Below are 9,967 nucleotides of genomic sequence, written 5' to 3' on the forward strand. Positions count from 1 at the left end.
CTGTGTCGTAAGAGGCGACCAGGGTTGCGTCAGGAAGGGCATCCGGTGTAAAACAAAAACTTCTTCTTCCTCTTAACTTCCTCCTCGTCTTCCTCGATTTTTTTTTTTTTTACACTTCCATGACCTAATCTGTTGAACTCTCTCATACATTAATATTAACAACAAAAACGATCTTATAATGCTTCATCTTCCTCTCTCACACATGTGGTACTCTTTACTGTTTCACAATGCACTACTCTTCTGCTATTTTAACAGACTGCTCTCATTTCGACCTCTCCTTCATTCCTTGCCTAAAAAATCCAACTATTACAGCGCTTCTTCTCTCCATGCTCTGAATTCGCCTTCATTGCATCCATCAAGAATTGTGTTAAATCGCATCTCTGACCTAAAACTTTTAAAAACCACAGTTTGCCATGGATGCTCGCTTTCCATCAACCATTCTTTTTTTCCAACTTCAGTGCCAACTCACCCCCCTCACCCCTCACTCTCACTCTCAAAGCAACCATCCCACTCTTCTCCCTCCAAGCCTCCCTCTCACCTCTTTCAAAAATTCCACCCTCACCTTTCTCCCACCTTTCATCCCCTCACTCTTCCTTCTCTAAGTTGCCCCCCTCTCATCCACCAACCTGCCTCCCTCCACTGCCCTCTCACCTCCATCTCATCACTCCACCTCCTCAAATACTCAACTGCCATCTTCCTTGTCTCTTGTCCCCCTCTCTCCCAGCACCACAGAGCCTTTTCTCCTCCTCATTCGGCCCCCTCCCCTCGCTATTCTGCAATACCCCACACTCCTTCAGCAACCCTCCTTACCTCCCCCTCGTCCATCGTCCTACCCTCCCCCGCCCCCTCCACCTCCTGCACCCAAAGCCTCCTCCCCTACCTCTTCATTAAAAGTGTGGACCTCAAATATCCGGGGCCTTCGCTCAAACCTTTCAGATCTTTCCATGCAGGTTGCCACTGACAAACCAGACATTATCTGCCTAACAGAAACTTTCCTCTCCCAAGACGTGTCTGACTCCCAAGTATCTCTCCCTGGTTACTCCCTCTTACGGTATGACAGACCTGAGCCTCGTCCTGGTGGAGGTGTTGCTCTCTTCATCAAAGACTCTATTCCTCACTCTCCCTGCACTGCTCTCACTCCCCCACACCCCCAGGAATACCTCTGGCTTCGGCTTCCCCTCCACTCCCACCTCATGTTTATATGTGTACTGTACCGTCAACCGAACAGTGATGATTCCATCTACACCTCACTATCCGAAAACATGGACCATCTTCTATCTTCTCATCCAAACTCTCTCTTCCTCTTATGTGGTGACTTCAATTGTCATCACGCCAGTTGGCTAGGTGTGGGTACCTCTCTCACCTGCCATGGGACATCAGCAAAAGCTTTCTGTGACTCATTGGGACTGACTCAATCGGTCAACTTCCCGACCCGGATCTCAACCAATGGTACTCCATCTCTTCTGGATCTGATTTTGACAAATTTCCCTGACAATATCTGCTGCTCTTCCTTCGCTCCAATTGGTTCTTCTGACCACGTCCTTGTTAAAGTGGACATCTCTCTGGCTGTTATCAGAGAACCACCTCACCGCCGTCGAGTCTGGCATTTCACTCAAGCCGACTGGCAGGGTCTCCGAGCAGCCATCAAACTTACAGACTGGTCTCCTATCACTACTTTCTCAAACATCAACTCATCCTGGGAATTCTTTCAAAGAAACTTGCTCTCCCTCATGCACAGATTTATCCCCTCTCGTGTTCAGTTGTCTTACCCTTCCTCCCGCCCTTGGTTTACTGAAGCTTGTGGCGAGGCAGTTGTCCTGAAACAACTTGCCTTTGCCTCATGGAAAGCAAACCCAACTGAGGGCAATCTCAGTTCCTTCCACAAAGCTCGGAACAAGTGTGTAGCTACCCTCAGGAGAGCCAGAGAACAACATCTTTCTCATCTCAAGTCTGAACTCTCAAACCTCTCTCCCTCCTCAAAATCCTGGTGGCGTTTAATCAAATCTGTTTCTGGTGCATGTTCCCCCTCCATCCCCTCCCTTACCTCAAATGGCCGCACTGCTGATTCCACACGTGATAAAGCTGAATGTCTAAACTCGGTGTTTGCAGCTAAATCTTGTGTCCCAAACCCATCACTATCTCTACCCACTTTACCCAGTCGCACCCAACTGTCCCTGGACTCTGTATCCTTTTCTCCTGACAAGGTGGAGAGCTTGCTTTCAAACCTCGAGTCAGATTCTGCAACCGGTCCAGACGGCATCAGCCCACGTGTCCTCAAAGCCTGCTCTTCTGCTCTTGCTCACCCTCTCTCTGTTCTATTCACCCTCTCATTTTCCCAAGGTCATCTGCCATCTGCTTGGAAATCTGCTAACATCACTGCCCTGCATAAAAAAGGTGCAAAAACAGATCCCTATAACTATAGACCAATCAGCCTTCTCCCAATCATCAGCAAGGTTATGGAATCCATCATCGCTTCAGACATGAAATCCTTCCTCTTCTCCAATGGCTTGATTTCCAATCATCAATTTGGTTTCAGACCAGGTCACTCTACCCTGGATATGCTGCTACTGCTCTCCCATCAATGGATGGAGGTCCTCAATGCCAGACAGGAAATCCGAGCCGTATCCCTGGACATATCACGTGCTTTTGACACAGTCTGGCACCCTGCCCTACTCACCAAACTCTCTTCCCATGGTATTCAAGGCCATCTCCACTCATGGCTCGCAGACTTCCTCTCCTGTCGCAGTCAACGTGTGGCCCTAAATGGAGTTCTTTCATCCCCTCTTCCTGTGCTGGCTGGAGTTCCTCAAGGTAGCGTTCTGGGCCCTGTTCTTTTTCTGGTTTTCATCAATGATCTCTCGGACTCTCTGGAAAATCCTCTATTTCTCTTTGCCGATGACTCCACCCTCTGCCGTACCATCTGTCATCCCTCAGACCGGCAAGCAGCAGCTTCTTCGCTCACTGCAGATCTGGATAAAATCACAAACTGGTCCAACACGTGGAACATGTCTTTCAATCCAGACAAATCTCACACTCTCACTATGTCTCTTCGAAAGGACCGTTTACAAAACCCCCCCATCCACTTTCTCAACAATCCTCTGGAAGAAGTCTTTTCTTTCAAGCTTCTAGGTCTCACTATCTGCCATGACCTTTCCTGGGAAAGTCACATTTCCAACCTTGCCTCCAAAGCCATCGCCGACTGGGAATCCTCCGTCTTGCAAAGTCCTTCCTCGGCCCTCTTGAGCTCCTGACCACTTACAAAGCTTTTGTCCGTAGCCTGATGGAGTACTGCTCTCCCCTCTGGGCTGGTGCTCCTGCCTCCCACATTTCTCGACTTCACGCTGTCGAAACCAGGGCATTTAAGATCATCGGCATCTCCCGCAATGAGGCTGAGTCTTTCGGCCTCTCACTCAATCACCACAGGTTGGTCGGTGGTCTTTCTGTCTTCTACCGACTCTTCTCCAGCCTTGCCCCCCCTGCTCTCTCTGCGATTTGTCCCAACCACATTTCCACAGGGCGCTCAAGGTCCGCCAACAACCCCCTTCTGGTAAAACTACCAAAATCACGAATCACTGCTCATCTTCACTCTTTCATTCCTCTTTTTTCCCGCCTTTGGAATAAACTTCCTCACTCTATTCTTTCCCATTCTTCCCTCCAGGCTTTCAAAACAGCTGTTCACCACCACCTCTTATCTTCCCCCATCCAAATCCTCGATCTTTTCTACCCCCGATAATCCACCCAAGCCCACTTCCTTCAATTCTCCTGCTTTCCTTCCTGAAAGTCCCTTTAATGTCCATCTTCCCCTCGCCATGTTCCCCGTCCCATCCCCATCCCTCTCCCTTCCACAGTTCACCTGTGTCTGTTCCCCACTGTTTTGTCCCTTCCACTCCCGCCCCTCTTGTCTCATGCCTCCTTGCTGTGAGTTGTGTTAGCTCTCATACGAGCCTCGACCAAGGTATACAAAAAAAAAAAAAATAAAAAAAAAAAACATGTGCCAAATCACTATGCGGATCATAAATGATCCGCTGTGGCGACCCCTAACGGGAACAGTCGAAAGAAGAAGAAGAAGACTTTGATTTATTCTCATTATGACCCTTGATTTATGTTTATTAAATTATTGTTGTTTAATTTCCTTGTGTTCGTTTGTTCGTTGTGGGTTCGAGGATAAACCTGTGCGCTTCCGCCTGGTACGCGCCCGAGCTGCTTTCTTCCCGCGAACACCATGATCGTCAAAAATCTCAGCTGTTCACCTCCAAGTTGAAACCGTTCGGCTATCCATCCAGGCTGGTGGTAATCGGCCTGAACATTACAATATGCTCTCGGGAATGGTCTACACCGATTGCACAGCATGTTATCCAGTTCTTGTTGATGGTGAAGTTTCCAGCCATAAATTATTCATATATTTCCAGATAGGTTTTCTGAAGCTGTGTCATCTCTGCAAGGTAGAGTGGCACCAGCCTTGCATACTTCTGTTTGCCATCGGTAAAGAAGTATTTGCAAAGTTCGTCGTGGGAAGCTAAGTGAAGCTCCCACTAGCCATCACCTGTAGCACGGATGAATGCGTATATCAGTAAGTAACACCATCTTCATGTCGTGCCGCATGAACTTGAAGAGCAGACATCTTGCGTCAATAACATCAAACTGTGCCATGGTCGCAGCGACCTCGTTTTAATATTTGTTCTATCTCGATCAGCACAGGTCATCCTGCATTCTTGACATTTTATGTTCCAAATAGACACCCTTTTGGATTGTATACCTTTAAAAACTAAATTTTCTTTAATCTTTCCCTGAAAAGACCATAAATATTGTTACAGATCCAGGGTTCAAGTTTCGCGAAGAGGGGAAGCGCTTAAATTCCTCCTGAACACTAGGTCCTGAGGCCACCAGGCACAAATAACTTCATGCTCTGGTGGGTTGTTAAGCACTCACGAACACCGATTGGTACTGACAATCCTGTCAGGGTTTCACTACTCCATGTGCTACCTTACCAGTGGATGGCCGCACCAAGGGTGGGGTTCTCATGCCCTTGATGCATACTTGCATGGAACTTAAAATATCAGGTGCAGCCAAGCGGAGCTGCCAAGTACACACTGGCTAACAAAACCTAATCAGTGGGGAAAAACTTCCCGGCAAACTACATGCAGACTACATTGACCCAATGGAGGAAAGGACGTGCCAAACTGGGCACATTTCAATCAGAATTCAAAATCAAAGGTTTTATTACAAAGTAACATGTAAAGCAAGGGAAAGCAAGGATTGATGAGGTGCGGCAAAAGAAAATACATGTATATACAAAAGGAGACGGTGCAGAGCTAACCCTATCAATTCGAACTTATACATGCTGAACTTATTCGATACATCACATTCGCGCCATATCAGAATCACCACCGGAAGAGTAGGTAAGCACGAAAAAAACAAAGAAAGAAAGCTGAGAAAAAGGTGTTATTGGTGAGCTCTCTCACCACGCATGGCCTGACGGGACCGTGCTCTCCCATGCTGAGGGAAAGGGCAAGGGGGAACTGGTACGGGGATAGTGGGGTGTCGCTGTGTGGCCAGATTATGATGCTGCGCTCCACTGTATCCCATGTTGCTCCACCTCAAGTCTAACCTCAAAATGAGCCTCCAAGGCAAACAAGAGCGTGATTGTCCAGGGAGCATGCTTGAAGCTGGGCAGGGATTTCCAGAGCACAAGCTGAGAATGAGAGCAGAGACAGAGAGACAGAGAGACAGAGAGACAGAGAGACAGAGAGACAGAGAGACAGAGAGACAGAGAGACAGAGAGACAGAGAGACAGAGAGACAGAGAGACAGAGAGACAGAGAGTTCAAAGACACCAGCAGAATATTTATACACCCCCAAGTGTGGTGGAGTCCATGTCCCAGCAGGCACAACCATGCAGCGTGAAGGATAAATAATTAATGCCAGCCTCGCTCGGAACGTGCCGGCCTCATTGGTTCCAGACCTCATCGGTGTCAGTTGCTCCATGCACCCGTCAGAGCGGAAGTGTCTCATTCGTCCTCAAGACGGGCAATGCAATGGAGCTCCTGACTTAATGTTTGAGCAGCATGCATCACTCCCCATTGGCAGTGCAAAAATCCTGGAGAGTCGTGGATGGTTGCCCAAGCAGCACGATGGTTGCTGCTGACAGGAAGGAACAACAGAAATGCCAGCGCAGACTTGCGCGAGATGACATCGAGCTTGGCTGGTCGTGGCGCTCCAAGGAGGCGCACGTGATGGTGGTTGCTGTCGTCAATAAAGGCCAGTGATTGAGATGGTGGCTGAAGCAGTGTTCGAGGTGGTAATGGTACTTGGTGGAAAATTGGCGTCAAAACGGAAGAGTGTTGGCTGAGGTGCAGTGGTTGAAAGGCGCTTGTTGGAGTCTTGTGCTGCAGCGGTGGCTGTCGAGTTTGTGGTTGCAGCAGGGTGGTTTAACCCTCCAGAGCCCACGAAATGTTCTGGGTGAACAAAAAAATAACCCCTGGGGCTCTCGAGGGTTAAGGAGGGTGGTTGAACTGTGATGAATCTAGCAAGTGAGCATTGAGATGCAAGTGAGTGCTGGAATGTGTTGTGGAAGTTTTGGATACCTATAAATCACAACAGACTTTTATAGTCCAATTATAAGATTGTTTATGAAACACACATGCGGAGCAAACCCCTGTTGCAAAATCATCCAGGCACCACCAGACGTTATGTTACTAACAGACTTGCACCAGACGTTACGCTTTGAATTTAGACCAAAAAGTTCAAATTTTGTCTCATCTGACCACAAAATTTTTCTCCACATGCCTGCAGTATCATTACGATTTTTTTTCCCAAACTCCATACGAAATTTTGGGGGACTTTTTCAGAAATGGCTTTTTTCTTGCCACCTGTCCATAGAGGCCAGCTTTCTGAAGGAAACGGGATCACGGATCCCTATCTCAGATATTGAGCCTTGCAGATCTTTCAAAGTCATTGTTGGATTTACAGTGACATCCCGAACCAGTTTCCTGCTTGCCCGGCTGATGCATTTGGATGGGCGACCTGATCTGGGGAAAGTCTGGATGGTATGACATGTCTTCCACTTCATGATGGATTTCACCATACTCAAAGAAATAATGAGCAACTTTGGAATCTCCTTATAATCCTCTCCTGAACGGTGCTTCTCCACCACTTTATGTATGACTTCTTTGGAAAGCTCCATGGTCTTCATGTTTGCCTTGTGGTTAACCAAGTGAGTTGTACCTTCAAACTCCCATAGATAAGTGGGTGTTTTTTTTTAAAGTTAAACCACTGATTACATATAGGTGAAACAGATTACACATATTTTGTTACCTTTCAAACAAATAATTTTCTCCTGAAGTGATTTAGAGTTAATTAGCAAAGGATTTGGACACGTCACTGAGAATCATCCGATTTTCTCTGTTAATCTAACTTATTCACATTTTATCTGCATTTTTTTCATGCTTTCACTTTGGAGTAGTTTGCGAAGACTCTATATTAAGTTTGATTTGAAAGCATCATGAAATAAGCTCAGGTGGCATCAAAATGAGAAAAATGTGGAGGGGTGAATACTTTTGCAGGCCACTGCACCTCCAGGTCCTGCTAATATGCCTGCACCCTTCTCCCTCCAATGCTTTTAGCTACCTATCAATTCCAATTTAAAACTACCTTACATACTCTTTCTGCTATGACTACCTTTCCAGGGAGACCATTCTATGCTTTAAACGACTCTGATTGAAAGACCCCTGCATTGTTACTGTCCTAACTCTCTTCTTTAATCTCAAGCTATGAACCCTGGTCCTATCACTGTTGATTCTGCTAAAAAAAAAATACTTATTTTGTGCATGCCCATCATTATCTTAATCATCTCGATCAAATCCCCTCGTCTTCTCCTGCTTTTGAATGCCCGTCTCCTTCAGCCACTCCAGTTTAGTCGAGCGAGACCCGGAATTCATCTACCAGCCCTGCGGCTGAACCTTCTCTCATGGCAGCTATGTCCTTCCGAAGTTGTGGTGACCAAAACTGAACACGATATTTTAGATGAGGCCTTGCCAAAATACTGTAGTGTTAACAATACCTCTTTTGATTTATAATTTATCCCCCCTACAACTCCATTACTAAAAAGAGGTGTGTGTGTGTGTGTGTGTGTGTGTGTGTGTGTGTGTGTGTGTGTGTGTGTGTGTGTGTGTGTGTGTGTGTGTGTGTGTGTGTGTGTGTGTGTGTGTGTGTGTGTGTGTGTGTGTGTGTGTGTGTGTGTGTGTGTGTGTGTGTGGGATTTCAGAATGTGGAATGGAGTCCTCCCATGGTGGGCTCAAAGTATCCACCTTCATTTCAGTGAGGGGTCACGATTCATGGACCAAGCTGTGAAGTTTTCGGTTTTCAAAGTTTTGTGTCGAGGGCTCTCTTCAACATCCTCACTGAGCCCCAGACGGCTTCCAACTGTAGTTTGTTTGTCGTGATATTCCCAGGGATTGTTTTTAATATCTATGTGAGGTTCTTCATCATCACTGGTACAACTTTGGCATTCTTCAGCTTTCAGGATGTTTTCACTTCATACTTGGGGTCTTGGTATTTGGTCATTTTCTTGATTTCTGCAGTTAGTCCAAAATTACCGGTATCAATGCCTCACTAAAAATGCCTTCTCTTTTTTTTTGTACCGAAGTATGATATCTGATCGCAATGCTTTGTTTTCAAAGTTCACACCCGATGGGATCATAAGGTCGTACGTGAGCAGTACTTCAATGCTTTCAGTGATTGCTTTTGGTTCATTTTCCCACAAATTTTCTGGAACTGAAATATCAAAGTTTTTGCAGATGTGCCAGCGGATTACTTAACAAACTCTGTTGTGTCGTTGTGTGTACAGCTGTTCTGACACGTTTGTTTGTTTTTCTCATGTTTGGTCATTAAGCGTCACATCATTCTCTTTGCTAACCCCACCTCCACCCCTCACATGTCTTTTATTTTTTCCTCCTCTCCCCCACCCTTTTCTCTCACTCTGTCCCCTCCTCATAAAATACAGCACTCTCCTCCCACACCTCTGTTGCTCTCTCACCATCTCTGCCTGTGTGTCTCCCTCTCTCACACACCCTCCCACCCACAGTGAATAGCAATGTTTGGTGAGGTGTTGCTCTCCGCACCTCCCCCATCTTCATCCTCTCTGCTTCCACTTCTCCCTCTCACCATACACCTACCTCCTCTCTCTCTCTCTCTCTCGTTCTCTCTCTCTCGTTCTCTCTCTCTCGTTCTCTCTCTCTCGTTCTCTCTCTCTCGTTCTCTCTCTCTCGTTCTCTCTCTCTCGTTCTCTCTCTCTCGTTCTCTCTCTCTCTCGTTCTCTCTCTCTCGTTCTCTCTCTCTCTCGTTCTCTCTCTCGTTCTCTCTCTCTCTCTCGTTGTGTTCTCTCTCTCGTTCTCTCTCTCTCTCTCGTTGTGTTCTCTCTCTCGTTCTCTCTCTCTCGTTCTCTCTCTCTCTCTCGTTGTGTTCTCTCTCTCGTTCTCTCTCTCTCGTTCTCTCTCTCGTTCTCTCTCTCTCTCTCTCTCTCTCTCTCTCTCTCTCTCTCTCTCTCTCTCTCTCTCTCTCTCTCTCTCTCTCTCTCTCTCTCTCTCTCTCTCTCTCTCTCTCTCTCTCTCTCTCTCTCTCTCTCTCTCTCTCTCTCTCTCTCTCTCTCTCTCTCTCTCTCTCTCTCTCTCTCTCTCTCTCTCTCACCCCCCCTCACTTTATTGACCCATCGGTGAAGTGAAGGGTTGCATTTGCTAGTTATTTACTAAACAGAAAATCAATAATTATAATGGAGATAAAGACGTGAGGTCACCAAAATCTGATTTTGAGGCACCTTCACACAGACTCAAATACAAACAAGGAGACAGAATAAAACAAAGAAAAACAATCCCTCCTTTAGTTCGGCACTTAGTTTTGGGTCCAGGAGTGAGTTTCAGTAGCTTGAAAGTCACTACACTGCTTCTTCACTGCGTGAGAAGACGCACCTCAAA

The sequence above is a fragment of the Eptatretus burgeri genome, chromosome 10, assembly GCF_056783735.1.
Source record: "Eptatretus burgeri isolate ZD-2024b chromosome 10, Ebu_testis_v1, whole genome shotgun sequence".
NCBI lineage: Eukaryota > Metazoa > Chordata > Myxini > Myxiniformes > Myxinidae > Eptatretus > Eptatretus burgeri.